Genomic DNA, 27,701 nt, shown 5'->3' on the forward strand with positions numbered 1-27,701 from the left:
ACAGCCAGAGTGCAATGGCTGAGCCCCACACTGGGTGAACCACCTTCTTGATCACGGTATCTCTTCTGCTTAGTGGAGGAAAAGTCTCTCCAGTGCCAACATTTTCCGCTAACGGTAACCACTTTGTGTTCTGATAATATCGTATCACATCGACCTGCGTTAAATGCCGTTTAGGAATGCACTTGCACACAGAGTGGTGAAAAAGTAGTTTATTTTGTTTACTAGATTATATCAGTGAACCACTAGATTCCCATCATGCAACACTGTCGAAAAAATCACCAATTACTTTTAATATCTTAACCTATCTGATATCACAAATGTTTGCGATATGACGAAATACAATCACATTCAGACACACACACACACACACAGACAAATGCATGAAACCAATTGATTTATTATCGATAACATCTCACATTCTCTTGTGCTTTTGATTTACTCCATAAAAGAAGGGTTGTAATTCCAACATGGAAAACACAGGGCCATCAGACACCAGTCCAGTTCCACTCCTCACCAGCATTATTTCCTTTGATCATTTGAACAGGGCGAGGGAGCACAAAGCACACACAAGCTGCATTCAGTAACAATATTCTTATTTGTCTTATAAATAAAAGGCAGTTGCTCCCTGACAACACAAGGAACTTTGATCGTATTAAAAGGGCAGGGGAGACTAGCCCATAGAAGCTGCATTTAGTCAATTCAGCATCAAATGCTTACTACAAGGCAGTGTTGCTGATGAAATAATGCCAGCACCCCCTAGTGGACAAAAGGCTTACAGCACCTGGTATTCCCAGGCGGTCTCCCATCCAAGTACTAACCAGGCCCGACCCTGCTTAGCTTCCGAGATCAGACGAGATCGGGCGTATTCAGGCTGGTATGGCCGTAAGCGAAGGTACATCTCTTGGTACACCATATAAAGTCAAAGTGAGTCTGATAAACAGACATTGCATTCTCACCAATTAGATAAGCAGCTTGAACTTTGGCTCACTCAAAAGTGGAAGAAATTACATATACTGTAGCCATCACTTTTTAGCACAGATAGTTGGATGAAATACAAACAAACCTTGCTAACATTTCAAAGCGAGGGCACATATTTCAGCCTTGTGGGAAAAAACGGACAAATACAATGACTTCTGACAAATACATCATCAGCAACAGTTTCCCATGCAGCTATCCTACTAGCCACAATAAATACACAAAAGCTCTGGATGTTGAAAACCTATTGCATTGTTCTGTGCTAAGGAGGAACGCATGTATGGACAATTTCATATTGGAAGCGCATGGGCGTATGACACATCATGACCGGGGGGGGTTAGAGCTGGCTTCTCAACTATCTCTTGATTGAAGTACCAGCGTGGCATAAATACAATGCTGCATTTCGCAACATAATGTTTCGACAAAATGCCAACAATGTTTTGCTACAAACAAATGTTTCCACCTTTCGATTGGTCCACAAAGTCTCTTTCACAACTGACTTCAAAGATCTCCATAAGCACAGTCAGTTGACTCAAGTCATCCTCAAGCCTTGCCGCCAAGCAACGGTTTATCATTAACAAGACATCAGGGAGAAGCGCGAACGCAGTCCCCCACTACCATAAATTATGCAATCGAGATTTCCACATTTGGAAATTCACAGGGGTCAGCACAGCCAGAGTGCAATGGCTGAAGCCTCACCCTGGGTGAACCGCCTTCTTGATCACGGTATCTCCTTGCCAGGTAAGTATGAGTTAGTATCGTGGAGGGCAAGTCTCTCCAGTGCCAACATTTTCCGCTAACGGTAACCACTTTGTGTTCTGATAATATCATATCACATCGACCTGCGTTAAATGCCGTTTAGGAATGCACTTGCAGACAGAGTGGTGAAAAAGTAGTTTATTTTGTTTACTAGATTATATCAGTGAACCACTAGATTCCCATCATGCAACACTGTAGAAAAAATCACCAATGACTTTTTAATATCTTAACCTATCTGATATCACAAATGTATTGCGATATGACGAAATACAATCACATTCAGACACACACACACACACACACAGACAAATGCATGAAACCAATTGATTTATTATCGATAACATCTCACATTCTCTTGTGCTTTTGATTTACTCCATAAAAGAAGGGTTGTAATTCCAACATGGAAAACACAGGGCCATCAGACACCAGTCCAGTTCCACTCCTCACCAGCATTATTTCCTTTGATCATTTGAACAGGGCGAGGGAGCACAGAGCACACACAAGCTGCATTCAGTAACAATATTCTTATTTGTCTTATAAATAAAAGGCAGTTGCTCCCTGACAACACAAGGAACTTTGATCGTATTAAAAGGGCAGGGGAGACTAGCCCATAGAAGCTGCATTTAGTCAATTCAGCATCAAATGCTTACTACAAGGCAGTGTTGCTGATGAAATAATGCCACACCCCCTAGTGGACAAAAGGCTTACAGCACCTGGTATTCCCAGGCGGTCTCCCATCCAAGTACTAACCAGGCCCGACCCTGCTTAGCTTCCGAGATCAGACGAGATCGGGCGTATTCAGGCTGGTATGGCCGTAAGCGAAGGTACATCTCTTGGTACACCATATAAAGTCAAAGTGAGTCTGATAAACAGACATTGCATTCTCACCAATTAGATAAGCAGCTTGAACTTTGGCTCACTCAAAAAGTGGAAGAAATTACATATACTGTAGCCATCACTTTTTAGCACAGATAGTTGGATGAAATACAAACAAACCTTGCTAACATTTCAAAGCGAGGGCACATATTTCAGCCTTGTGGGAAAAAACGGACAAATACAATGACTTCTGACAAATACATCATCAGCAACAGTTTCCCATGCAGCTATCCTACTAGCCACAATAAATACACAAAAGCTCTGGATGTTGAAAACCTATTGCATTGTTCTGTGCTAAGGAGGAACGCATGTATGGACAATTTCATATTGGAAGCGCATGGGGCGTATGACACATCATGACCGGGGGGGGTTAGAGTGGCTTCTCAACTATCTCTTGATTGAAGTACCAGCGTGGCATAAATACAATGCTGCATTTCGCAACATAATGTTTCGACAAAATGCCAACAATGTTTTGCTACAAACAAATGTTTCCACCTTTCGATTGGTCCACAAAGTCTCTTTCACAACTGACTTCAAAGATCTCCATAAGCACAGTCAGTTGACTCAAGTCATCCTTAAGCCTGCCGCCAAGCAAAGGTTTATCATTAACAAAGACATCAGAGTAAAGCGCAAACGACCACTACCATAAATTATGCAATCGAGATTCCCACATTTGGAAAATTCGCAAGGGGTCAGCACAGCCAGAGTGCAATGGCTGAGCCCCACACTGGGTGAACCACCTTCTTGATCACGGTATCTCTTCTGCTTAGTGGAGGAAAAGTCTCTCCAGTGCCAACATTTTCCGCTAACGGTAACCACTTTGTGTTCTGATAATATCAGTATCACATCGACCTGCGTTAAATGCCGTTTAGGAATGCACTTGCACACAGAGTGGTGAAAAAGTAGTTTATTTTGTTTACTAGATTATATCAGTGAACCACTAGATTCCCATCATGCAACACTGTCGAAAAAATCACCAATTACTTTTTAATATCTTAACCTATCTGATATCACAAATGTTTGCGATATGACGAAATACAATCACATTCAGACACACACACACACACACAGACAAATGCATGAAACCAATTGATTTATTATCGATAACATCTCACATTCTCTTGTGCTTTTGATTTACTCCATAAAAGAAGGGTTGTAATTCCAACATGGAAAACACAGGGCCATCAGACACCAGTCCAGTTCCACTCCTCACCAGCATTATTTCCTTTGATCATTTGAACAGGGCGAGGGAGCACAAGAGCACACACAAGCTGCATTCAGTAACAATATTCTTATTTGTCTTATAAATAAAAGGCAGTTGCTCCCTGACAACACAAGGAACTTTGATCGTATTAAAAGGGCAGGGGAGACTAGCCCATAGAAGCTGCATTTAGTCAATTCAGCATCAAATGCTTACTACAAGGCAGTGTTGCTGATGAAATAATGCCACACCCCCTAGTGGACAAAAGGCTTACAGCACCTGGTATTCCCAGGCGGTCTCCCATCCAAGTACTAACCAGGCCCGACCCTGCTTAGCTTCCGAGATCAGACGAGATCGGGCGTATTCAGGCTGGTATGGCCGTAAGCGAAGGTACATCTCTTGGTACACCATATAAAGTCAAAGTGAGTCTGATAAACAGACATTGCATTCTCACCAATTAGATAAGCAGCTTGAACTTTGGCTCACTCAAAAAGTGGAAGAAATTACATATACTGTAGCCATCACTTTTTAGCACAGATAGTTGGATGAAATACAAACAAACCTTGCTAACATTTCAAAGCGAGGGCACATATTTCAGCCTTGTGGGAAAAAACGGACAAATACAATGACTTCTGACAAATACATCATCAGCAACAGTTTCCCATGCAGCTATCCTACTAGCCACAATAAATACACAAAAGCTCTGGATGTTGAAAACCTATTGCATTGTTCTGTGCTAAGGAGGAACGCATGTATGGACAATTTCATATTGTAAGCGCATGGGCGTATGACACATCATGACCATGGGGGTTAGAGCGGCTTCTCAACTATCTCTTGATTGAAGTACCAGCGTGGCATAAATACCATGCTGCATTTCGCAACATGATGTTTCCACAAAATGTCAACAATGTTTGGCTACAAACAAATGTTTCTACCTTTCAATTGGTCCACAAAGTGTCTTTCACAACTGACTTCAAAGATCTCCATAAGCACGGGCAATTGGCTCAAGTCATCCTCAAGCTTGCCGCCAAGCAACGGTTTGTCATTAAACAAGACATCAGGGGAGAGCGCGGACGCAGTCCCCCACTACCATAAATTATGCAATCGAGATTTCCACATTTGGGAAATTCACAGGGGTCAGCATAGCTGGCGTGCAATGGCTAAGCCTCGCCCTGGGTGAACCGCCTTTCTTGATCACGGTATCTCCCTTGCCAGGTAAGTATGAGTTATAGTCATCGGTGGAGGGCAAGTGTCTCCAGTGCCAACATTTTCGGCTAATGGTAACCACTTTGTGTTCTGATAATATCATATCACATCGACCTGCGTTAAATGCCGTTTAGGAATGCACTTGCACACAGAGTGGTGAAAAAGTAGTTTATTTTGTTTACTAGATTATATCAGTGAACCACTAGATTCCCATCATGCAACACTGTCGAAAAAATCACCAATTACTTTTTAATATCTTAACCTATCTGATATCACAAATGTTTGCGATATGACGAAATACAATCACATTCAGACACACACACACACACACACAGACAAATGCATGAAACCAATTGATTTATTATCGATAACATCTCACATTCTCTTGTGCTTTTGATTTACTCCATAAAAGAAGGGTTGTAATTCCAACATGGAAAACACAGGGCCATCAGACACCAGTCCAGTTCCACTCCTCACCAGCATTATTTCCTTTGATCATTTGAACAGGGCGAGGGAGCACAAAGCACACACAAGCTGCATTCAGTAACAATATTCTTATTTGTCTTATAAATAAAAGGCAGTTGCTCCCTGACAACACAAGGAACTTTGATCGTATTAAAAGGGCAGGGGAGACTAGCCCATAGAAGCTGCATTTAGTCAATTCAGCATCAAATGCTTACTACAAGGCAGTGTTGCTGATGAAATAATGCCACACCCCCTAGTGGACAAAAGGCTTACAGCACCTGGTATTCCCAGGCGGTCTCCCATCCAAGTACTAACCAGGCCCGACCCTGCTTAGCTTCCGAGATCAGACGAGATCGGGCATATTCAGGCTGGTATGGCCGTAAGCGAAGGTACATCTCTTGGTACACCATATAAAGTCAAAGTGAGTCTGATAAACAGACATTGCATTCTCACCAATTAGATAAGCAGCTTGAACTTTGGCTCACTCAAAAAGTGGAAGAAATTACATATACTGTAGCCATCACTTTTTAGCACAGATAGTTGGATGAAATACAAACAAACCTTGCTAACATTTCAAAGCGAGGGCACATATTTCAGCCTTGTGGGAAAAAACGGACAAATACAATGACTTCTGACAAATACATCATCAGCAACAGTTTCCCATGCAGCTATCCTACTAGCCACAATAAATACACAAAAGCTCTGGATGTTGAAAACCTATTGCATTGTTCTGTGCTAAGGAGGAACGCATGTATGGACAATTTCATATTGGAAGCGCATGGGCGTATGACACATCATGACCGGGGGGGGGTTAGAGCTGGCTTCTCAACTATCTCTTGATTGAAGTACCAGCGTGGCATAAATACAATGCTGCATTTCGCAACATAATGTTTCGACAAAATGCCAACAATGTTTTGCTACAAACAAATGTTTCCACCTTTCGATTGGTCCACAAAGTCTCTTTCACAACTGACTTCAAAGATCTCCATAAGCACAGTCAGTTGACTCAAGTCATCCTCAAGCCTGCCGCCAAGCAACGGTTTATCATTAACAAAGATATCAGGGTAAAGCGCAAACGACCACTACCATAAATTATGCAATCGAGATTCCCACATTTGGAAAATTCGCAAGGGGTCAGCACAGCCAGAGTGCAATGGCTGAGCCCCACACTGGGTGAACCACCTTCTTGATCACGGTATCTCTTCTGCTTAGTGGAGGAAAAGTCTCTCCAGTGCCAACATTTTCCGCTAACGGTAACCACTTTGTGTTCTGATAATATCATATCACATCGACCTGCGTTAAATGCCGTTTAGGAATGCACTTGCACACAGAGTGGTGAAAAAGTAGTTTATTTTGTTTACTAGATTATATCAGTGAACCACTAGATTCCCATCATGCAACACTGTCGAAAAAATCACCAATTACTTTTTAATATCTTAACCTATCTGATATCACAAATGTTTGCGATATGACGAAATACAATCACATTCAGACACACACACACACACACAGACAAATGCATGAAACCAATTGATTTATTATCGATAACATCTCAGATTCTCTTGTGCTTTTGATTTACTCCATAAAAGAAGGGTTGTAATTCCAACATGGAAAACACAGGGCCATCAGACACCAGTCCAGTTCCACTCCTCACCAGCATTATTTCCTTTGATCATTTGAACAGGGCGAGGGAGCACAGAGCACACACAAGCTGCATTCAGTAACAATATTCTTATTTGTCTTATGAATAAAAGGCAGTTGCTCCCTGACAACACAAGGAACTTTGATCGTATTAAAAGGGCAGGGGAGACTAGCCCATAGAAGCTGCATTTAGTCAATTCAGCATCAAATGCTTACTACAAGGCAGTGTTGCTGATGAAATAATGCCACACCCCCTAGTGGACAAAAGGCTTACAGCACCTGGTATTCCCAGGCGGTCTCCCATCCAAGTACTAACCAGGCCCGACCCTGCTTAGCTTCCGAGATCAGACGAGATCGGGCAGTATTCAGGCTGGTATGGCCGTAAGCGAAGGTACATCTCTTGGTACACCATATAAAGTCAAAGTGAGTCTGATAAACAGACATTGCATTCTCACCAATTAGATAAGCAGCTTGAACTTTGGCTCACTCAAAAAGTGGAAGAAATTACATATACTGTAGCCATCACTTTTTAGCACAGATAGTTGGATGAAATACAAACAAACCTTGCTAACATTTCAAAGCGAGGGCACATATTTCAGCCTTGTGGGAAAAAACGGACAAATACAATGACTTCTGACAAATACATCATCAGCAACAGTTTCCCATGCAGCTATCCTACTAGCCACAATAAATACACAAAAGCTCTGGATGTTGAAAACCTATTGCATTGTTCTGTGCTAAGGAGGAACGCATGTATGGACAATTTCATATTGGAAGCGCATGGGCGCGTATGACACATCATGACCGGGGGGGGTTAGAGCTGGCTTCTCAACTATCTCTTGATTGAAGTACCAGCGTGGCATAAATACAATGCTGCATTTCGCAACATAATGTTTCGACAAAATGCCAACAATGTTTTGCTACAAACAAATGTTTCCACCTTTCGATTGGTCCACAAAGTCTCTTTCACAACTGACTTCAAAGATCTCCATAAGCACAGTCAGTTGACTCAAGTCATCCTTAAGCCTGCCGCCAAGCAACGGTTTATCATTAACAAAGACATCAGAGTAAAGCGCAAACGACCACTACCATAAATTATGCAATCGAGATTCCCACATTTGGAAAATTCGCAAGGGGTCAGCACAGCCAGAGTGCAATGGCTGAGCCCCACACTGGGTGAACCACCTTCTTGATCACGGTATCTCTTCTGCTTAGTGGAGGAAAAGTCTCTCCAGTGCCAACATTTTCCGCTAACGGTAACCACTTTGTGTTCTGATAATATCGTATCACATCGACCTGCGTTAAATGCCGTTTAGGAATGCACTTGCACACAGAGTGGTGAAAAAGTAGTTTATTTTGTTTACTAGATTATATCAGTGAACCACTAGATTCCCATCATGCAACACTGTCGAAAAAATCACCAATTACTTTTTAATATCTTAACCTATCTGATATCACAAATGTTTGCGATATGACGAAATACAATCACATTCAGACACACACACACACACACAGACAAATGCATGAAACCAATTGATTTATTATCGATAACATCTCACATTCTCTTGTGCTTTTGATTTACTCCATAAAAGAAGGGTTGTAATTCCAACATGGAAAACACAGGGCCATCAGACACCAGTCCAGTTCCACTCCTCACCAGCATTATTTCCTTTGATCATTTGAACAGGGCGAGGGAGCACAAAGCACACACAAGCTGCATTCAGTAACAATATTCTTATTTGTCTTATAATAAAAGGCAGTTGCTCCCTGACAACACAAGGAACTTTGATCGTATTAAAAGGGCAGGGGAGACTAGCCCATAGAAGCTGCATTTAGTCAATTCAGCATCAAATGCTTACTACAAGGCAGTGTTGCTGATGAAATAATGCCACACCCCCTAGTGGACAAAAGGCTTACAGCACCTGGTATTCCCAGGCGGTCTCCCATCCAAGTACTAACCAGGCCCGACCCTGCTTAGCTTCCGAGATCAGACGAGATCGGGCGTATTCAGGCTGGTATGGCCGTAAGCGAAGGTACATCTCTTGGTACACCATATAAAGTCAAAGTGAGTCTGATAAACAGACATTGCATTCTCACCAATTAGATAAGCAGCTTGAACTTTGGCTCACTCAAAAGTGGAAGAAATTACATATACTGTAGCCATCACTTTTTAGCACAGATAGTTGGATGAAATACAAACAAACCTTGCTAACATTTCAAAGCGAGGGCACATATTTCAGCCTTGTGGGAAAAAACGGACAAATACAATGACTTCTGACAAATACATCATCAGCAACAGTTTCCCATGCAGCTATCCTACTAGCCACAATAAATACACAAAAGCTCTGGATGTTGAAAACCTATTGCATTGTTCTGTGCTAAGGAGGAACGCATGTATGGACAATTTCATATTGGAAGCGCATGGGCGTATGACACATCATGACCGGGGGGGGGTTAGAGCTGGCTTCTCAACTATCTCTTGATTGAAGTACCAGCGTGGCATAAATACAATGCTGCATTTCGCAACATAATGTTTCGACAAAATGCCAACAATGTTTTGCTACAAACAAATGTTTCCACCTTTCGATTGGTCCACAAAGTCTCTTTCACAACTGACTTCAAAGATCTCCATAAGCACAGTCAGTTGACTCAAGTCATCCTTAAGCCTGCCGCCAAGCAACAGGTTTATCATTAACAAAGACATCAGGGTAAAGCGCAAACGACCACTACCATAAATTTTGCAATCGAGATTCCCACATTTGGAAAATTCGCAAGGGGTCAGCACAGCCAGAGTGCAATGGCTGAGCCCCACACTGGGTGAACCACCTTCTTGATCACGGTATCTCTTCTGCTTAGTGGAGGGAAAAGTCTCTCCAGTGCCAACATTTTCCGCTAACGGTAACCACTTTGTGTTCTGATAATATCAGTATCACATCGACCTGCGTTAAATGCCGTTTAGGAATGCACTTGCACACAGAGTGGTGAAAAAGTAGTTTATTTTGTTTACTAGATTATATCAGTGAACCACTAGATTCCCATCATGCAACACTGTCGAAAAAATCACCAATTACTTTTTAATATCTTAACCTATCTGATATCACAAATGTTTGCGATATGACGAAATACAATCACATTCAGACACACACACACACACAGACAAATGCATGAAACCAATTGATTTATTATCGATAACATCTCACATTCTCTTGTGCTTTTGATTTACTCCATAAAAGAAGGGTTGTAATTCCAACATGGAAAACACAGGGCCATCAGACACCAGTCCAGTTCCACTCCTCACCAGCATTATTTCCTTTGATCATTTGAACAGGGCGAGGGAGCACAGAGCACACACAAGCTGCATTCAGTAACAATATTCTTATTTGTCTTATAAATAAAAGGCAGTTGCTCCCTGACAACACAAGGAACTTTGATCGTATTAAAAGGGCAGGGGAGACTAGCCCATAGAAGCTGCATTTAGTCAATTCAGCATCAAATGCTTACTACAAGGCAGTGTTGCTGATGAAATAATGCCACACCCCCTAGTGGACAAAAGGCTTACAGCACCTGGTATTCCCAGGCGGTCTCCCATCCAAGTACTAACCAGGCCCGACCCTGCTTAGCTTCCGAGATCAGACGAGATCGGGCGTATTTTTTTTTTTTTTCTTTTATTATGAAGAAACACATAACATTTACAACATTCAATCAACAATCAAAAGGTTGAACAATTCATCCTTTTACAAAATCAAAAAAAGAAAAGAAAATAAAACCTATTAGAAACACAATCATCCACCAAAACCAATTAATAATTAAAAACAAGTTTTCCATTCGACTCAATTTCAATAAAATTGCTCCCCCACACAAACAATTTTTCAAAATTACATCCACCATATTTATATATTACTTCTATATCTTTCTCTAACATACTTCTAAATAAAACCTCTACACTCACAATTTTCCCTTCATAATGTCCCAAATTCCTTCTTAGTCTTACAGCGTATCTGGCATGACTAAGAACAAAATTCATCAAATTAAAATTAATAACTTTGCTTTTCCCAGTTAAACCAAAAAGAAACAACCTCCTCCACTCAACCCCAGCAACAATCTCTTCTCCCCACTGTTGTACTAAAATCCCCTTTAAAAACTTATGAAACTCATCTAATCTACTACATTCAACAAAAAAGTGCATAAAATTTTCCACCCCCGTACCACAAATATCACATTCTCTTTTAATATCTCTATTTATTTGATGTAAAACCACGTTCGTAAAAATTCTATTATGTTTCATTTTAAAATCATTGTCTTCACATTCTATAGAATTATATTTTACATTTACATTCTTCCATATTGATTTTACATCTATATTTGCAAACACCCTAGACCACACTTTTTCCGAAGCAGGAGTTTTTATCTCTCTTAAAATACATTTTTCATAAACTTTTTTAACTTTCAAACCTGACAAATCATGCTTCTTCCCATTACCTTCATAATATAAAACCGGTAAACCCCTAGCTCTTGTTGCCACCTCTTTATTTATTAAAACACCCCACTCCCCAGGAAGACATCCTAATATTCTCTTATACATGTTCTCCACAGTAGTTCTACTTATTTCATCATTTTCTTCAACCACATTATCAAATATTGCCTGACTTGGAAGGAACCCCGGAATTACCTCATATAAGATGTCCCCAATCTGTCTCATCCCAGCCCTCATAAAATATTTACAAAACAACATCTTATTATTATACTGTATCTTGGGATTTAAAAAAATTGGCTGATTTAAAATATTGTCTAAAATGGTACACTCATAATAAATATTTGGTAAAAACTCCCCCCAAGCCTCAAACACTTCTCTATAAAACAAAGGTATATTACCTAACATTTCCTTTTTCATACACATCAATAAACCATTGTCCCCCATCCTCCCAACCTCCTGCAAATACTCCTTAAAAAATCTTTTCCATCCATAATCTAATTCCCCATATAAATATTTACGTACCATTTTGACTCTAATTGCTGTTTTCCTCACATTTAAATCCACCAACTTCAAGCCCCCCTCCTCATAACCTGCAATCAAAGTTTTAAAAGCTATTTTCACCCCCTTCCCTTCCCATAAAAAATCAACTACAATTTTATTCATTTCAGATAAAACCCATTCTGGCATATCCAAAACATTCATTACATAAATAAAAATTGACATCAACAATGAATTTATGACAATTACTTTCCCTTTTAATTTCAAAGACCTCCCCCTCCACATATTTACCACCTTCCTAACTTTGTTTATAACCCCACTCCATGTCATATCCCTAGCTTCCTGTTCCTTCACCCCTAAAAACACACCTAACACCTTAAAATAATCATTTACCATTTTAAAAGGAAAAATCTCCTCATTAATCTTCCCAACATACATTATTACTGACTTCTCCATATTCACTTTTGCTCCTGAGGCTTTCTCATATACTTTAAAACACTCCATCACCCTTTTAACACTTTCCTCATCTCTAACTGTTATTGTGGTATCGTCTGCATATTGATGAATTAAACTAAAACCTCCTTGCGGAGTCTCTACACAATTTATAAAATGATCTTTTTTAAGGTATGCCGCTAAGGGTTCTACCGATAAAACATACAGTAATGCTGATAAAGGGCACCCCTGTCTCACTGATCTCTCAAGAATAAAAGAATCTGTTAAAACCCCATTACATTTTACCCTACTTTTTGCCTTTCTATATAATAATTTTATCCATCCTATTATTCTATTTCCAAACCCATATTTTTCCAGTACCCTAAACATAAAATCATGTTCCACCCTGTCAAAAGCTTTATTAAAATCTATACTTAAAACAATTCCCCCTCTCTTATCGCTATTCATTTTATTTATCACATCTCTAAGTGTAATGATGGTATCAGCTATGTCTCTTCCAGGCACACTATAATTTTGTGTAGGTGCTATAATATCATTTAAAACCATCTTCATCCTATTCGCCAATATCTTAGCTAAAATCTTATAATCTGAATTTAATAAACTAATTGGCCTATAATTTTCTAATTTCATTTTGCTCCCCTTATTTTTATATAAAACCGATATCAGTCCTGTCACCATGGAGTCTGAAACAGTATTATTATCTTCCATATATTGATACACTTCCATTAAAATCGGTGCTAAAAAACTTTCATACATTTTGTAAAACTCTGCAATTAGTCCATCTACTCCAGGACTTTTATTTATTTGTAATCCCTTAATTGCATCTTTCACTTCATCCACTGTTATCTTCCTATCACATATTTGCTTTTCCTCAACACCAATTTGCACATCCACACTACCTAAAATCTCCTTTACACACTCTTCATCCACCTCCCCTTTCTTAAATAAATCCTTATAAAAATTCTGTACAGTTTCTAATATCTCAACATAATCATTTACCACTTCACCCTTTACATTTTCTATCTCACTAATATATGATTTCGTCTGTTTAGTTTTCTCTAAACCAAGAAAAAAAGACGTACATTTCTCCCCTTCTAAAACATACTTTGCCCTACTTCTAATAGATGCCCCCTTACATTTATCTATTTCACATTTGCTCAATTGTGCCTTTAAATCTAAAAACCTTTCAATATTATAAATAGGATCAATATCACATTTCCTCATTTCTTCATTCAATTTTGCTCTTAAATAATTTTCTTCTCTTGTCATCCTACTCCTTTTCTTCCTTGCATATCTAATACTAAAATCTTTTATTTTTTTCTTAACATTTTCCCACCACTGGCACTTATCATTCCCTTTTTGCTTATCCTCCATTTCATGTTCTATCAAAGATTTAAGTTGTATTCCATATTCCTCATCACCTAGATACCTTGCATTCATACACCACACTCCCCCCCCTTTCCCCTCCCTATCTAACCCCACCGAAAATGTTAACCCAGCATGATCACTAAAAGTTGTAAAAATATACTTAATATCCTTCATAAAATTCCTTAACCCTTCATTTACTAAAACCAGATCTATCCGTGTCTGTTTCAACTCCCCTAAAACCACCTGCCTTCTAGAAAATTCTCTCTTGTACGGATTCTCATCCCTCCATATATCAATCATTCCTTTTTCTATCATCATCTTCTTTAAAACCCCCCTAGATACATCACTTCTAAAAATAGCTCCTCTTGTCATATCCAGTCTATCCATTTTAACATTAAAATCCCCAACTACAATACAGTTTCCCTCACACCATTTTCCTATTTCTAAAAATAAATCTTTGCGCTCTATTTCAGTATTAGGCGCATAAATATTTATAATTCTAAAAACCCTACTCATATATTCAAAATCTACAATTAAAATCCTCCCATTATTATCATTATATATCTGTTTCACATTATCCACCACATCCTTCCTCAATAAAATAGCAACCCCACTTGAATTCCCCCTGCCATTGTTAACAAAAATAAAATCTCTCCATATTTTTTTTACTTCTAAAATACATACATTGTCCCAATGTGTTTCTTGCAGGCATAAAATATCCGAATTCTTCATTTTAACTATTCTTTGAAATTTTTCCATTGTTCTTAAACCATTCGCATTGATTGACATACAATTAACCATTCCAATAAATAATAATAAGAAAATATATTTTCTCATTTTCCTCTACCTTTTGTCATGTTTTCTTCCTTTTTCGTCCTTTTTCACCTCCAACGCCACTTTCCTCTTCCTGTAGCTTACCCTTGCTCTATCAATCTTTTCCATGTCTTCTGAATCTGAAATTGCCTCTAAATCCATCTCTTCCAACCAACTCGAATTCTTCTTTCCTGTGCCTGTTGTGCTGCTTGTATCCATTTGCGTCTCCTGTATAGTTGTCAGCATCCCACTCCCCTCCACTTCACCTCCTTCCGAAGCACCCACATAGCCCGAGGCCCCCCCCAAAAACTGTGAGTCCCCAGTGCCTCCACCCATCCCACTCCCGTCCTCCTCCTGAAAACTCCCTCTTCTTATCTCTGAATCCATACTGCCTCCTATTTCCTCCGTCTTCTGTTCCATCTTTTCCCCTCTTCTTTTCTCCGTCTCTCCTCCCTCCACCACGTCTTCTCCTCCATCGTCTTCTTCTACTCGGGGTGATACATCAGCCTCCACAAAAAGATCCTGGCTCCCCTCCTCATTCACAACCTCTCCACATTTGCACTCGTCAGCTCTCATGCGACATCCTTCGCAAAATGCCCTTTCCTTTCCACCTACACATTCTCTTGCATAATGCCCTTGCTTCCCGCACTTATAACATTTAAATTCAGGGCAGTCCTTCACAATATGCCCAGGCTGAATACAAAGCCTACAAACTCTGACCTGCTTATCATGCATGACTCTAAAGTACTCTCCACCTTCAAGCGTATCAAACTTTGTAGAGTACGGCAGTGATTTCACAGTATCAGTGAATTTGACTTTGCAGTATCTCGTGCCATCTGCTATATCCGTGCCTGGCCAAACTCTCCTCCTGATTTCAGAGACTGCTGATACACCCCAGCTACATAGCTTGCCCAATATAGCACTGTCTTCCATGTATACAGGCAGATTCATGAACGACACCACCACTTCCTTCACATTAATATCTCTCGCCAGTATCTTGGTGTCCTTTATTCGTATTCCATCCATTAGCCGTTCTTTTCCTTTTTCATTCCTCATCGTAACTTCATACTTCTTTTCTCCTTTCATTCGGCATCCCACCACCTCTCCACACACCTCCTTAATTGCTCTTAGTAGTTCCATTGTCGTCACTTTGTCTTCTCCTTCCAACTCAATTGCCACCGTGTATTCTTTTCCATATTTCATTCCTTCTTTATCTTCATTTTTCTTCCGTTGCGCATTTTCGTTGTCCTTTTCCATTCCGTTTGTCGTTGCCATGTTGTCCGTCATAATATATCAAAAAATGGGTCCAAAAAAGGCTCTCCCCCAAGCAGAAAACCTGCAAGGGGGAAGACTAACCAAACTTTAAACTATTCAACTGAAGAAAATAATAAATTATATTGCAAAAACCAATTAATTAACAAAAATAGCTCTCGAGCAAACACTCTCCAGCAAACACTCACTCACAGCTCAGACACTCGCACCTGTCGTCACTTCTCCAATCAGGATGGGCGTATTCAGGCTGGTATGGCCGTAAGCGAAGGGCAAACTCTTGGTACACTATATAAAGGCAATGTGTCGCTCACTCATCGGGAGACAGAGGAATGTCAACGTTGTGACTCAACACACTGAAAAAGCTCAAACCTTGCTTACATTTCCAGGCCATATATTTCACTCTTGGGGGGGGGGCATATCCTATGTTGACACTTATGACAACTTCATGGACTAGGGCCCTATAAAATACGGCACGGAATCCAGACATTCAAACAGAAATTCAACATTATTCAAAAATGTTTTGAACTAAGGAGGAAGTCAACTAAATCCCTTCAACTTGTTAGAAAATGCATTCATTTGCCCAAGTGAATCATAAGACATGAACAAAATGCATCAGTGATTCGTATTTCCACGCAACTTTCAGAAACGGCACAGGACTGCCCAGTTTCTGTGCGCATGCGTGCGGAGCGCGCGCATGTCTACACTTTGTGTAGCCGTTAGCTTATGAGGCTAATGATATAACCTTCTTCTGGTAGAAAAGGAAAGGCTTCCCCCAAAACCTTCTCAATTAAAAGTTAACTGCAAAGTAGCCTATGCCAGCCTGGCAGAATTATATCATGATTATTTGCATCAATCCAGTGGCCATTTGTTTTGCAAACTCCGCAATAACACGAGCGCTACAACACGAGCGCTACAGCAACACCGCTTAACCAAACTAAGGTCTCTTCCTGGCGCACACTTGCGTTTAAGGGTAACTACAAAAGTGGTCTCCTGATAGGGTTTAAACATTGTCATGGACATCCAATCGTGTTGTTTTTCTATTAATAAAAAAGGTTTATTTTGAGAGCGAAAACCTGCAGAAACAGGGACGAACGGGGAAAAGTAAATGGAGAAAAGGGGGAATTTGGGGGGGGGGGGGGGGGATCAGGCAAAACATTGAAGGGATTTTACAGGGCCCTAACGGACTACAGACATTGACAGTCTCCTAGCCTAAAAACAAATGCTGAATGTACTGCCTACATTTTGAGGGAAACGCACGGTCCATTATTTGATTTGATCAGGGCAGGGCAGGGAAGCACTAACAAACTGCATTTAGTCCAATAAAAGACATGATATTATTAGGGTGATAAATAAAAGGCAGTTGCTCCACGCATGACACAAGAGAACCCTCTACTGGAGCAAAACGCTTACAGCACCTGGTATTCCCAGGCGGTCTCCCATCCAAGTACTAACCAGGCCCGACCCTGCTTAGCTTCCGAGATCGGACGAGATCGGGCGTATTTTTTTTTTTTTCTTTTATTATGAAGAAACACATAACATTTACAACATTCAATCAACAATCAAAAGGTTGAACAATTCATCCTTTTACAAAATCAAAAAAAGAAAAGAAAATAAAACCTATTAGAAACACAATCATCCACCAAAACCAATTAATAATTAAAAACAAGTTTTCCATTCGACCCAATTTCAATAAAATTGCTCCCCCACACAAACAATTTTTCAAAATTACATCCACCATATTTATATATTACTTCTATATCTTTCTCTAACATACTTCTAAATAAAACCTCTACACTCACAATTTTCCCTTCATAATGTCCCAAATTCCTTCTTAGTCTTACAGCGTATCTGGCATGACTAAGAACAAAATTCATCAAATTAAAATTAATAACTTTGCTTTTCCCAGTTAAACCAAAAAGAAACAACCTCCTCCACTCAACCCCAGCAACAATCTCTTCTCCCCACTGTTGTACTAAAATCCCCTTTAAAAACTTATGAAACTCATCTAATCTACTACATTCAACAAAAAAGTGCATAAAATTTTCCACCCCCGTACCACAAATATCACATTCTCTTTTAATATCTCTATTTATTTGATGTAAAACCACGTTCGTAAAAATTCTATTATGTTTCATTTTAAAATCATTGTCTTCACATTCTATAGAATTATATTTTACATTTACATTCTTCCATATTGATTTTACATCTATATTTGCAAACACCCTAGACCACACTTTTTCCGAAGCAGGAGTTTTTATCTCTCTTAAAATACATTTTTCATAAACTTTTTTAACTTTCAAACCTGACAAATCATGCTTCTTCCCATTACCTTCATAATATAAAACCGGTAAACCCCTAGCTCTTGTTGCCACCTCTTTATTTATTAAAACACCCCACTCCCCAGGAAGACATCCTAATATTCTCTTATACATGTTCTCCACAGTAGTTCTACTTATTTCATCATTTTCTTCAACCACATTATCAAATATTGCCTGACTTGGAAGGAACCCCGGAATTACCTCATATAAGATGTCCCCAATCTGTCTCATCCCAGCCCTCATAAAATATTTACAAAACAACATCTTATTATTATACTGTATCTTGGGATTTAAAAAAATTGGCTGATTTAAAATATTGTCTAAAATGGTACACTCATAATAAATATTTGGTAAAAACTCCCCCCAAGCCTCAAACACTTCTCTATAAAACAAAGGTATATTACCTAACATTTCCTTTTTCATACACATCAATAAACCATTGTCCCCCATCCTCCCAACCTCCTGCAAATACTCCTTAAAAAATCTTTTCCATCCATAATCTAATTCCCCATATAAATATTTACGTACCATTTTGACTCTAATTGCTGTTTTCCTCACATTTAAATCCACCAACTTCAAGCCCCCCTCCTCATAACCTGCAATCAAAGTTTTAAAAGCTATTTTCACCCCCTTCCCTTCCCATAAAAAATCAACTACAATTTTATTCATTTCAGATAAAACCCATTCTGGCATATCCAAAACATTCATTACATAAATAAAAATTGACATCAACAATGAATTTATGACAATTACTTTCCCTTTTAATTTCAAAGACCTCCCCCTCCACATATTTACCACCTTCCTAACTTTGTTTATAACCCCACTCCATGTCATATCCCTAGCTTCCTGTTCCTTCACCCCTAAAAACACACCTAACACCTTAAAATAATCATTTACCATTTTAAAAGGAAAAATCTCCTCATTAATCTTCCCAACATACATTATTACTGACTTCTCCATATTCACTTTTGCTCCTGAGGCTTTCTCATATACTTTAAAACACTCCATCACCCTTTTAACACTTTCCTCATCTCTAACTGTTATTGTGGTATCGTCTGCATATTGATGAATTAAACTAAAACCTCCTTGCGGAGTCTCTACACAATTTATAAAATGATCTTTTTTAAGGTATGCCGCTAAGGGTTCTACCGATAAAACATACAGTAATGCTGATAAAGGGCACCCCTGTCTCACTGATCTCTCAAGAATAAAAGAATCTGTTAAAACCCCATTACATTTTACCCTACTTTTTGCCTTTCTATATAATAATTTTATCCATCCTATTATTCTATTTCCAAACCCATATTTTTCCAGTACCCTAAACATAAAATCATGTTCCACCCTGTCAAAAGCTTTATTAAAATCTATACTTAAAACAATTCCCCCTCTCTTATCGCTATTCATTTTATTTATCACATCTCTAAGTGTAATGATGGTATCAGCTATGTCTCTTCCAGGCACACTATAATTTTGTGTAGGTGCTATAATATCATTTAAAACCATCTTCATCCTATTCGCCAATATCTTAGCTAAAATCTTATAATCTGAATTTAATAAACTAATTGGCCTATAATTTTCTAATTTCATTTTGCTCCCCTTATTTTTATATAAAACCGATATCAGTCCTGTCACCATGGAGTCTGAAACAGTATTATTATCTTCCATATATTGATACACTTCCATTAAAATCGGTGCTAAAAAACTTTCATACATTTTGTAAAACTCTGCAATTAGTCCATCTACTCCAGGACTTTTATTTATTTGTAATCCCTTAATTGCATCTTTCACTTCATCCACTGTTATCTTCCTATCACATATTTGCTTTTCCTCAACACCAATTTGCACATCCACACTACCTAAAATCTCCTTTACACACTCTTCATCCACCTCCCCTTTCTTAAATAAATCCTTATAAAAATTCTGTACAGTTTCTAATATCTCAACATAATCATTTACCACTTCACCCTTTACATTTTCTATCTCACTAATATATGATTTCGTCTGTTTAGTTTTCTCTAAACCAAGAAAAAAAGACGTACATTTCTCCCCTTCTAAAACATACTTTGCCCTACTTCTAATAGATGCCCCCTTACATTTATCTATTTCACATTTGCTCAATTGTGCCTTTAAATCTAAAAACCTTTCAATATTATAAATAGGATCAATATCACATTTCCTCATTTCTTCATTCAATTTTGCTCTTAAATAATTTTCTTCTCTTGTCATCCTACTCCTTTTCTTCCTTGCATATCTAATACTAAAATCTTTTATTTTTTTCTTAACATTTTCCCACCACTGGCACTTATCATTCCCTTTTTGCTTATCCTCCATTTCATGTTCTATCAAAGATTTAAGTTGTATTCCATATTCCTCATCACCTAGATACCTTGCATTCATACACCACACTCCCCCCCCTTTCCCCTCCCTATCTAACCCCACCGAAAATGTTAACCCAGCATGATCACTAAAAGTTGTAAAAATATACTTAATATCCTTCATAAAATTCCTTAACCCTTCATTTACTAAAACCAGATCTATCCGTGTCTGTTTCAACTCCCCTAAAACCACCTGCCTTCTAGAAAATTCTCTCTTGTACGGATTCTCATCCCTCCATATATCAATCATTCCTTTTTCTATCATCATCTTCTTTAAAACCCCCCTAGATACATCACTTCTAAAAATAGCTCCTCTTGTCATATCCAGTCTATCCATTTTAACATTAAAATCCCCAACTACAATACAGTTTCCCTCACACCATTTTCCTATTTCTAAAAATAAATCTTTGCGCTCTATTTCAGTATTAGGCGCATAAATATTTATAATTCTAAAAACCCTACTCATATATTCAAAATCTACAATTAAAATCCTCCCATTATTATCATTATATATCTGTTTCACATTATCCACCACATCCTTCCTCAATAAAATAGCAACCCCACTTGAATTCCCCCTGCCATTGTTAACAAAAATAAAATCTCTCCATATTTTTTTTACTTCTAAAATACATACATTGTCCCAATGTGTTTCTTGCAGGCATAAAATATCCGAATTCTTCATTTTAACTATTCTTTGAAATTTTTCCATTGTTCTTAAACCATTCGCATTGATTGACATACAATTAACCATTCCAATAAATAATAATAAGAAAATATATTTTCTCATTTTCCTCTACCTTTTGTCATGTTTTCTTCCTTTTTCGTCCTTTTTCACCTCCAACGCCACTTTCCTCTTCCTGTAGCTTACCCTTGCTCTATCAATCTTTTCCATGTCTTCTGAATCTGAAATTGCCTCTAAATCCATCTCTTCCAACCAACTCGAATTCTTCTTTCCTGTGCCTGTTGTGCTGCTTGTATCCATTTGCGTCTCCTGTATAGTTGTCAGCATCCCACTCCCCTCCACTTCACCTCCTTCCGAAGCACCCACATAGCCCGAGGCCCCCCCCAAAAACTGTGAGTCCCCAGTGCCTCCACCCATCCCACTCCCGTCCTCCTCCTGAAAACTCCCTCTTCTTATCTCTGAATCCATACTGCCTCCTATTTCCTCCGTCTTCTGTTCCATCTTTTCCCCTCTTCTTTTCTCCGTCTCTCCTCCCTCCACCACGTCTTCTCCTCCATCGTCTTCTTCTACTCGGGGTGATACATCAGCCTCCACAAAAAGATCCTGGCTCCCCTCCTCATTCACAACCTCTCCACATTTGCACTCGTCAGCTCTCATGCGACATCCTTCGCAAAATGCCCTTTCCTTTCCACCTACACATTCTCTTGCATAATGCCCTTGCTTCCCGCACTTATAACATTTAAATTCAGGGCAGTCCTTCACAATATGCCCAGGCTGAATACAAAGCCTACAAACTCTGACCTGCTTATCATGCATGACTCTAAAGTACTCTCCACCTTCAAGCGTATCAAACTTTGTAGAGTACGGCAGTGATTTCACAGTATCAGTGAATTTGACTTTGCAGTATCTCGTGCCATCTGCTATATCCGTGCCTGGCCAAACTCTCCTCCTGATTTCAGAGACTGCTGATACACCCCAGCTACATAGCTTGCCCAATATAGCACTGTCTTCCATGTATACAGGCAGATTCATGAACGACACCACCACTTCCTTCACATTAATATCTCTCGCCAGTATCTTGGTGTCCTTTATTCGTATTCCATCCATTAGCCGTTCTTTTCCTTTTTCATTCCTCATCGTAACTTCATACTTCTTTTCTCCTTTCATTCGGCATCCCACCACCTCTCCACACACCTCCTTAATTGCTCTTAGTAGTTCCATTGTCGTCACTTTGTCTTCTCCTTCCAACTCAATTGCCACCGTGTATTCTTTTCCATATTTCATTCCTTCTTTATCTTCATTTTTCTTCCGTTGCGCATTTTCGTTGTCCTTTTCCATTCCGTTTGTCGTTGCCATGTTGTCCGTCATAATATATCAAAAAATGGGTCCAAAAAAAGGCTCTCCCCCAAGCAGAAAACCTGCAAGGGGGAAGACTAACCAAACTTTAAACTATTCAACTGAAGAAAATAATAAATTATATTGCAAAAACCAATTAATTAACAAAAATAGCTCTCGAGCAAACACTCTCCAGCAAACACTCACTCACAGCTCAGACACTCGCACCTGTCGTCACTTCTCCAATCAGGATGGGCGTATTCAGGCTGGTATGGCCGTAAGCGAAGGGCAAACTCTTGGTACACTATATAAAGGCAATGTGTCGCTCACTCATCGGGAGACAGAGGAATGTCAACGTTGTGACTCAACACACTGAAAAAGCTCAAACCTTGCTTACATTTCCAGGCCATATATTTCACTCTTGGGGGGGGGGGCATATCCTATGTTGACACTTATGACAACTTCATGGACTAGGGCCCTATAAAATACGGCACGGAATCCAGACATTCAAACAGGAATTCAACATTATTCAAAAAAAATTGAACTAAATTTTGAACTAAGTCAACTAAATCCCTTCAACTTGTTAGAAAATGCATTCATTTGCCCAAGTGAATCATAAGACATGAACAAAATGCATCAGTGATTCGTATTTCCACGCAACTTTCAGAAACGGCACAGGACTGCCCAGTTTCTGTGCGCATGCGTGCGGAGCGCGCGCATGTCTACACTTTGTGTAGCCGTTAGCTTATGAGGCTAATGATATAACCTTCTTCTGGTAGAAAAGGAAAGGCTTCCCCCAAAACCTTCTCAATTAAAAGTTAACTGCAAAGTAGCCTATGCCAGCCTGGCAGAATTATATCATGATTATTTGCATCAATCCAGTGGCCATTTGTTTTGCAAACTCCGCAATAACACGAGCGCTACAACACGAGCGCTACAGCAACACCGCTTAACCAAACTAAGGTCTCTTCCTGGCGCACACTTGCGTTTAAGGGTAACTACAAAAGTGGTCTCCTGATAGGGTTTAAACATTGTCATGGACATCCAATCGTGTTGTTTGTCTATTAATAAAAAAGGTTTATTTTGAGAGCGAAAACCTGCAGAAACAGGGACGAACGGGGAAAAGTAAATGGAGAAAAGGGGGAATTTGGGGGGGGGGGGGGGATCAGGCAAAACATTGAAGGGATTTTACAGGGCCCTAACGGACTACAGACATTGACAGTCTCCTAGCCTAAAAACAAATGCTGAATGTACTGCCTACATTTTGAGGGAAACGCACGGTCCATTATTTGATTTGATCAGGGCAGGGCAGGGAAGCACTAACAAACTGCATTTAGTCCAATAAAAGACATGATATTATTAGGGTGATAAATAAAAGGCAGTTGCTCCACGCATGACACAAGAGAACCCTCTACTGGAGCAAAACGCTTACAGCACCTGGTATTCCCAGGCGGTCTCCCATCCAAGTACTAACCAGGCCTGACCCTGCTTAGCTTCCGAGATCAGACGAGATCGGGCATATTCAGGCTGGTATGGCCGTAAGCAAAGGTACATCTCTTGGTACACCATATAAAGTCAAAGTGAGTCTGATAAACAGACATTGCATTCTCACCAATTAGATAAGCAGCTTGAACTTTGGCTCACTCAAAAAGTGGAAGAAATTACATATACTGTAGCCATCACTTTTTAGCACAGATAGTTGGATGAAATACAAACAAACCTTGCTAACATTTCAAAGCGAGGGCACATATTTCAGCCTTGTGGGAAAAAACAGACAAATACAATGACTTCTGACAAATACATCATCAGCAACAGTTTCCCATGCAGCTATCCTACTAGCCACAATAAATACACAAAAGCTCTGGATGTTGAAAACCTATTGCATTGTTCTGTGCTAAGGAGGAACGCATGTATGGACAATTTCATATTGGAAGCGCATGACACATCATGACCGGGGGGGGGTTAGAGTGGCTTCTCAACTATCTCTTGATTGAAGTACCAGCGTGGCATAAATACAATGCTGCATTTCGCAACATAATGTTTCGACAAAATGCCAACAATGTTTTGCTACAAACAAATGTTTCCACCTTTCGATTGGTCCACAAAGTCTCTTTCACAACTGACTTCAAAGATCTCCATAAGCACAGTCGGTTGACTCAAGTCATCCTTAAGCCTGCCGCCAAGCAACGGTTTATCATTAACAAAGATATCAGGGTAAAGCGCAAACGACCACTACCATAAATTATGCAATCGAGATTCCCACATTTGAAAAAAAATTATGCAATCGAGATTCCCACATTTGAAAAATTCACAAGGGGTCAGCACAGCCAGAGTGCAATGGCTGAGCACCACACTGGGTGAACCACCTTCTTGATCACGGTATCTCTTTTGCTTAGTGGAGGGCAAGTCTCTCCAGAGCCAACATTTTCCGCTGACGGTAACCACTTTGTGTTCTGATAATATCATATCACATCGACCTGCGTTAAATGCCGTTTAGGAATGCACTTGCACACAGAGTGGTGAAAAAGTAGTTTATTTTGTTTACTAGATTATATCAGTGAACCACTAGATTCCCATCATGCAACACTGTCGAAAAAATCACCAATTACTTTTTAATATCTTAACCTATCTGATATCACAAATGTTTGCGATATGACGAAATACAATCACATTCAGACACACACACACACACAGAGACAAATGCATGAAACCAATTGATTTATTATCGATAACATCTCACATTCTCTTGTGCTTTTGATTTACTCCATAAAAGAAGGGTTGTAATTCCAACATGGAAAACACAGGGCCATCAGACACCAGTCCAGTTCCACTCCTCACCAGCATTATTTCCTTTGATCATTTGAACAGGGCGAGGGAGCACAGAGCACACACAAGCTGCATTCAGTAACAATATTCTTATTTGTCTTATAAATAAAAGGCAGTTGCTCCCTGACAACACAAGGAACTTTGATCGTATTAAAAGGGCAGGGGAGACTAGCCCATAGAAGCTGCATTTAGTCAATTCAGCATCAAATGCTTACTACAAGGCAGTGTTGCTGATGAAATAATGCCACACCCCCTAGTGGACAAAAGGCTTACAGCACCTGGTATTCCCAGGCGGTCTCCCATCCAAGTACTAACCAGGCCCGACCCTGCTTAGCTTCCGAGATCAGACGAGATCGGGCATATTCAGGCTGGTATGGCCGTAAGCAAAGGTACATCTCTTGGTACACCATATAAAGTCAAAGTGAGTCTGATAAACAGACATTGCATTCTCACCAATTAGATAAGCAGCTTGAACTTTGGCTCACTCAAAAAGTGGAAGAAATTACATATACTGTAGCCATCACTTTTTAGCACAGATAGTTGGATGAAATACAAACAAACCTTGCTAACATTTCAAAGCGAGGGCACATATTTCAGCCTTGTGGGAAAAAACGGACAAATACAATGACTTCTGACAAATACATCATCAGCAACAGTTTCCCATGCAGCTATCCTACTAGCCACAATAAATACACAAAAGCTCTGGATGTTGAAAACCTATTGCATTGTTCTGTGCTAAGGAGGAACGCATGTATGGACAATTTCATATTGGAAGCGCATGACACATCATGACCGGGGGGGGGTTAGAGTGGCTTCTCAACTATCTCTTGATTGAAGTACCAGCGTGGCATAAATACAATGCTGCATTTCGCAACATAATGTTTCGACCTTTCGATTGGTCCACAAAGTCTCTTTCACAACTGACTTCAAAGATCTCCATAAGCACAGTCGGTTGACTCAAGTCATCCTTAAGCCTGCCGCCAAGCAACGGTTTATCATTAACAAAGATATCAGGGTAAAGCGCAAACGACCACTACCATAAATTATGCAATCGAGATTCCCACATTTGAAAAAAAATGATGCAATCGAGATTCCCACATTTGAAAAATTCACAAGGGGTCAGCACAGCCAGAGTGCAATGGCTGAGCACCACACTGGGTGAACCACCTTCTTGATCACGGTATCTCTTTTGCTTAGTGGAGGGCAAGTCTCTCCAGAGCCAACATTTTCCGCTGACGGTAACCACTTTGTGTTCTGATAATATCATATCACATCGACCTGCGTTAAATGCCGTTTAGGAATGCACTTGCACACAGAGTGGTGAAAAAGTAGTTTATTTTGTTTACTAGATTATATCAGTGAACCACTAGATTCCCATCATGCAACACTGTCGAAAAAATCACCAATTACTTTTTAATATCTTAACCTATCTGATATCACAAATGTTTGCGATATGACGAAATACAATCACATTCAGACACACACACACACACAGAGACAAATGCATGAAACCAATTGATTTATTATCGATAACATCTCACATTCTCTTGTGCTTTTGATTTACTCCATAAAAGAAGGGTTGTAATTCCAACATGGAAAACACAGGGCCATCAGACACCAGTCCAGTTCCACTCCTCACCAGCATTATTTCCTTTGATCATTTGAACAGGGCGAGGGAGCACAGAGCACACACAAGCTGCATTCAGTAACAATATTCTTATTTGTCTTATAAATAAAAGGCAGTTGCTCCCTGACAACACAAGGAACTTTGATCGTATTAAAAGGGCAGGGGAGACTAGCCCATAGAAGCTGCATTTAGTCAATTCAGCATCAAATGCTTACTACAAGGCAGTGTTGCTGATGAAATAATGCCACACCCCCTAGTGGACAAAAGGCTTACAGCACCTGGTATTCCCAGGCGGTCTCCCATCCAAGTACTAACCAGGCCCGACCCTGCTTAGCTTCCGAGATCAGACGAGATCGGGCATATTCAGGCTGGTATGGCCGTAAGCAAAGGTACATCTCTTGGTACACCATATAAAGTCAAAGTGAGTCTGATAAACAGACATTGCATTCTCACCAATTAGATAAGCAGCTTGAACTTTGGCTCACTCAAAAAGTGGAAGAAATTACATATACTGTAGCCATCACTTTTTAGCACAGA

At 39.6% G+C, this 27,701-nt stretch overlaps 13 non-coding genes and 4 pseudogenes across 13 annotated transcripts; all 17 read right to left on the reverse strand.

The window, feature by feature from the left end:
* Positions 1 to 769: 769 nt before the first annotated feature.
* LOC120038812 lies at positions 770 to 888 on the reverse strand. Its single transcript, XR_005475200.1, has one exon. It is a non-coding gene; the product is annotated as a 5S ribosomal RNA (ribosomal RNA).
* Positions 889 to 1,561: 673 nt separating this feature from the next.
* Positions 1,562 to 1,724, reverse strand: LOC120038825. Its single transcript, XR_005475213.1, has one exon. It is a non-coding gene; the product is annotated as a U1 spliceosomal RNA (small nuclear RNA).
* Positions 1,725 to 2,435: 711 nt separating this feature from the next.
* Positions 2,436 to 2,554, reverse strand: LOC120038823. The gene has a single exon (XR_005475211.1). It is a non-coding gene; the product is annotated as a 5S ribosomal RNA (ribosomal RNA).
* Positions 2,555 to 3,233: 679 nt separating this feature from the next.
* Positions 3,234 to 3,383, reverse strand: LOC120038827 (annotated as a pseudogene).
* A 695-nt stretch (positions 3,384 to 4,078) lies between these two features.
* On the reverse strand, positions 4,079 to 4,197 carry LOC120038833. Its single transcript, XR_005475216.1, has one exon. It is a non-coding gene; the product is annotated as a 5S ribosomal RNA (ribosomal RNA).
* A 672-nt stretch (positions 4,198 to 4,869) lies between these two features.
* On the reverse strand, positions 4,870 to 5,034 carry LOC120038824. Its single transcript, XR_005475212.1, has one exon. It is a non-coding gene; the product is annotated as a U1 spliceosomal RNA (small nuclear RNA).
* Positions 5,035 to 5,748: 714 nt separating this feature from the next.
* LOC120038842 lies at positions 5,749 to 5,867 on the reverse strand. The gene has a single exon (XR_005475225.1). It is a non-coding gene; the product is annotated as a 5S ribosomal RNA (ribosomal RNA).
* A 680-nt stretch (positions 5,868 to 6,547) lies between these two features.
* On the reverse strand, positions 6,548 to 6,697 carry LOC120038829 (annotated as a pseudogene).
* Positions 6,698 to 7,390: 693 nt separating this feature from the next.
* LOC120038821 lies at positions 7,391 to 7,510 on the reverse strand. Its single transcript, XR_005475209.1, has one exon. It is a non-coding gene; the product is annotated as a 5S ribosomal RNA (ribosomal RNA).
* A 681-nt stretch (positions 7,511 to 8,191) lies between these two features.
* LOC120038828 lies at positions 8,192 to 8,341 on the reverse strand (annotated as a pseudogene).
* A 692-nt stretch (positions 8,342 to 9,033) lies between these two features.
* Positions 9,034 to 9,152, reverse strand: LOC120038841. Its single transcript, XR_005475224.1, has one exon. It is a non-coding gene; the product is annotated as a 5S ribosomal RNA (ribosomal RNA).
* A 680-nt stretch (positions 9,153 to 9,832) lies between these two features.
* LOC120038830 lies at positions 9,833 to 9,982 on the reverse strand (annotated as a pseudogene).
* Positions 9,983 to 24,136: 14,154 nt separating this feature from the next.
* Positions 24,137 to 24,255, reverse strand: LOC120038822. The gene has a single exon (XR_005475210.1). It is a non-coding gene; the product is annotated as a 5S ribosomal RNA (ribosomal RNA).
* Positions 24,256 to 24,952: 697 nt separating this feature from the next.
* LOC120038831 lies at positions 24,953 to 25,110 on the reverse strand. The gene has a single exon (XR_005475214.1). It is a non-coding gene; the product is annotated as a U1 spliceosomal RNA (small nuclear RNA).
* Positions 25,111 to 25,803: 693 nt separating this feature from the next.
* LOC120038813 lies at positions 25,804 to 25,922 on the reverse strand. Its single transcript, XR_005475201.1, has one exon. It is a non-coding gene; the product is annotated as a 5S ribosomal RNA (ribosomal RNA).
* A 657-nt stretch (positions 25,923 to 26,579) lies between these two features.
* On the reverse strand, positions 26,580 to 26,737 carry LOC120038832. The gene has a single exon (XR_005475215.1). It is a non-coding gene; the product is annotated as a U1 spliceosomal RNA (small nuclear RNA).
* Positions 26,738 to 27,430: 693 nt separating this feature from the next.
* LOC120038814 lies at positions 27,431 to 27,549 on the reverse strand. Its single transcript, XR_005475202.1, has one exon. It is a non-coding gene; the product is annotated as a 5S ribosomal RNA (ribosomal RNA).
* Between the last annotated feature and the right edge of the window lie 152 nt (positions 27,550 to 27,701).

The sequence above is a fragment of the Salvelinus namaycush genome, unplaced genomic scaffold (assembly GCF_016432855.1).
Source record: "Salvelinus namaycush isolate Seneca unplaced genomic scaffold, SaNama_1.0 Scaffold2395, whole genome shotgun sequence".
Classification (NCBI taxonomy): domain Eukaryota; kingdom Metazoa; phylum Chordata; class Actinopteri; order Salmoniformes; family Salmonidae; genus Salvelinus; species Salvelinus namaycush.